Source organism: Nyctibius grandis, chromosome 12 (assembly GCF_013368605.1).
Source record: "Nyctibius grandis isolate bNycGra1 chromosome 12, bNycGra1.pri, whole genome shotgun sequence".
Lineage (NCBI taxonomy): Eukaryota > Metazoa > Chordata > Aves > Nyctibiiformes > Nyctibiidae > Nyctibius > Nyctibius grandis.
Window position 1 is genome coordinate 14,708,580 of NC_090669.1, and position 3,818 is coordinate 14,712,397.

Here is a 3,818-nt window from a genome sequence, read left to right on the forward strand (position 1 = left end):
AAGTACCTCTGAATTTTAAAATCAAATGTATTTTCTTTCTATCTAGTAACATCACTAAGGCTCACAATGTAAGAAATGATACCATTAAAAGAAAGCCCAGGCTGCTAAGCCATGCATAACTAGGTTAAACCAAGAAATGTACTGCTGTCACCACCTATTGGTTATCTGTTTAGGTGTAAAAACCAAATCATTTAGAGAACAGAGCTGAAGCTAATTAGAAAAACTAGCAAACACAACAGAAGAATTAATAAGAAACATTAAGTTAAAAATCTCAAATTCAAGTCATTAATTGAGAGCAATTTAAAAGTCTGTTTAAGCATATGCACATGAATGAGAAACAAACGTGTCCAGCTCTTTGTGCTTATCAGTAGGAAGATTACTTCATGGTAGCTGAATCATCTGACAGAGAAATGGATCCTTAATCTAGTAACATAAATAAACTAATTTCTGACAATCCATTTCAAGGACTTAATCTAAATTGCCAAGGTAATTAGCCTTGTTTACAGAGGTTTGCCCTATTAACTTTATCTGGCATTCTAAGAAGGCAAAAGACTTCCAGTACCAGGCAATACATAAACACAGTAAATACAATTACCACCCTACTATGCGCCACTGTATGATGTTGAAGCTATAATAAAAGAATTAGATGCATGTCAAAATGAAAACATTGGCAGGGAAGACCAAGAAGTCTGTGGTCCAGTTCAAGTAAACAGCAGTTTGTACACATCAACAGCATCTAGCATGGCCACGATACTGGGACAACCTGGACAGGATTTGCCTGTGCAACATGGATGGATCAGGGATGCTGTTTACACTGTCTGCACCCTGCAGACTGGCAAATACTAATAAGCCAGTGCTGAAGGAATGCAGGCTACTCTTTATATAATGTGATAGCAAATACTGCATTTGGCAAGAAACTCAGTAGGGTGCTTTCCAAGCTTAAAAGGGCTTTCTGGAACTGTTTCTGACCCCATTCAATTCAATTCTTTGTAGCATGGCTTCCTTCCAGGAGTTTCAACATGCCATTCATTCAGGGAAATGCACTTTAAGTCAATGGTAGGTTTGCCTGCATAAGAAGTATGAGTTCTGTCTCTATTACAAACTAATCTTTGGAAGTCAGCTCTGTACAATTTATTTTAAAAGTAAAGTTACTTTCTAATAGTCCACTTGTATAGTACACACACAGGAGTAGTGATACTTTGTGAGAACTCTAAGACTAGGTTCCAAATGAGGGGTTTGTTTTGTTTTGTTTTTAAATATGAAGTCCGGAATTATATTGATAGGAAATGTTACTATTTTCATCCTACCATTATTTATTAATTTACTGCAAAAATATGCATAAATACCTTTAAATTGCATTTTTAAACTGATCAGATACAGACAAGAATTAGAAGTCTTGACTTGTCAATTATCAATCATAGAATGTTAGGGGTTGGAAGGGACTTCTGGAGATCATTGAGTCCAACCCCCAAAAATATGGAACGCTTCACGAATTTGCGTGTCATCCTTGCACAGGGGCCATGCTAATCTTCTCTGTATCGTTCAATTTTAATATATGTGCTGCCGAAGCGAGCACAATCAATGCATAATAGAACCTGATGTTTTCTGATTATTGCGGTTTGCTTTGACTTAGCATTTATACAGCGCTTTCTGTCTCTAAAGGACACTATACCAGAGACACCTGAGTGAACAGTAGAGCCGCATGGGTGAGGAAAGTGATATTTCAACAAAACACAATGCATGTGCCTATCTTTCCCAACTCAGCTTACGGGGCTTCTTTCAATTCATCCTGAAATCACTTGCTGAATCAGGGTCTGACTGCACACAAAACATAATGGATAACAAAGGACAGGAAACTCTGTCACAGTGACTTGTTCATGAACACACGAGGAATGGAATTCATTCTAAATAAAGAGCTGGACCAGGATGAGCTTCCTGAACTGAAACAACGGGGATCATTTGTGGTGGAAGCTGATTCCTTTTGTGAAGAGGTTGTCAGACTCTGGCCCAAATAGTTCAGACGCTTTCTTAACACAGGGTGAGACCGAACACCTCCCATTCACACTGCGCAACTGCTCCTGGAAACACCACCACCCCAAGAAGAGGACTCCAGTGAGAGGAGGGGGTTTGCAATCCATCCCAAACAAATGAATAAAAGTCTGCCTGCTTGCATATAATTCATGAGCAGAAAACAGGGCTACATTTGTCATGTAGGAGTATTCACTCTGAATCATTCACTCCGCCCTCCACTTGAAACAAACCTTCTCTTTGTGTAATTGTAACGCTCGCTAATTACTTATGACTGACCAATTATTTAAGTGTTAAGTTAATACTATATATAGTCAATCTGCTTGTACTTTGTGTCACACAAGGATTCTCATTTTATGTACTGTACTTCTCCATTTCCCTTAAACGATGCCAAGTAAATTAACATCAAGGCTCCTGCCCGCTAGTTTGCTCAAACAGACACATCTTCTTAGACAACTTTTAAACCAGTTCTGACATTTTAATGAGATATAATTATTATAATGAGAAATCCATTATAGAGACAAGATTGAGGTCATATTAGGAAAACATTTCCCCCTTTTGTTATTGTATGCAATGAAGTCTGGTGGTCTTTTAAAACAGACTAAGATTTCTAAAAATTAAAATAAATATAAAATTTTTATAGAAGTAAAACAAAGTAAATCTAGTGTGGAAGCATTTCTGTTTATATAGATCTAAGGCAAAATATTTTATATGTATATTTGCAGTGACTTTGGGAAACTCCTAATACTATTCTGTAGGTATACAGTCCTTAGAGAAAAAATGGAGGAGCTCTGAATTCCCCCTTTAATCTACCCTGTGTTCTATTTTGTACATTTGTCAAACCACATAACATTTCTTATGTAATACAGGCCTATAGAAAGCATTTTTTATTTCCAGCTGACATATGTCTAAATTCAAACACTCAGACATAACTTAGTTATTTTTTTTCCCCCTATACGTGGATTGTTTATTTACTTTACAAACTTACACAGAAAATGTAACTGTACACTAAACCATTAGTATTCTGTGGGGAAGATTTGTGTTTTGTGTTGGAGGCAGTTCACATTAAACTCAAGGTCTTAATACTCCTTTGAGGCTTCTGAAGCCCCATGGCAACTCTTGAAAAGACTTTTATTTCTTCAGCATATGTAAATTGGATAGGGTGAAGTCAATGTGATTTAAAGCTAACTTCTCTTCAAGAACTCAGATGAGACAAAGGTTTTATTAAATGAAATAGTAGAGGAAATTGAAGTTCCACATTTCAATGTAATGTGATCATGAAGATGGAAAATAATATTTAGTGAAATTAAAAGTGCAGGCTTGAAATTTACATCACTCTTAATCTACATCTGTTCTTTTCATTTAATTTATCTGACTTGCCCCACTTCTTCCAGGGGAATTACAGAACAAGATCTATTGGATATAGGGATATTAGCAAGATTGCATTGGGGTCATACATTGATTTATGCAACAACCTTTCTACTATATTAATTAGGCAGAGATAATAGCAAATTAAAAAGAAGAGTTAAAGTTTGTATCACACACAGATCCTTGCCTATGCTTATAATTAAATACAATATTTATATTCACATGCCCTATACTGTTATTTTATATTGCTCAGAAGGAAAAAAAATATATTTCTCATAAAGATTTAGTCTGAAAAATAGACTTTGCTTTGAATTATTTCTGTTTCAAAAGTGAGTACATTTAACATTTACTAAGATGTCTAATTTAAATGGTGCTACATTAGGGCTTAACAAGGTATTACTGTTTGTCAAGAGTTGATCTGT

General features: G+C 35.7%; 1 non-coding gene across 1 annotated transcript; it reads right to left on the reverse strand.

The window, feature by feature from the left end:
- Positions 1-1,470: 1,470 nt before the first annotated feature.
- On the reverse strand, positions 1,471-1,576 carry LOC137669551 (U6 spliceosomal RNA). The gene has a single exon (XR_011049115.1). It is a non-coding gene; the product is annotated as a U6 spliceosomal RNA (small nuclear RNA).
- Between the last annotated feature and the right edge of the window lie 2,242 nt (positions 1,577-3,818).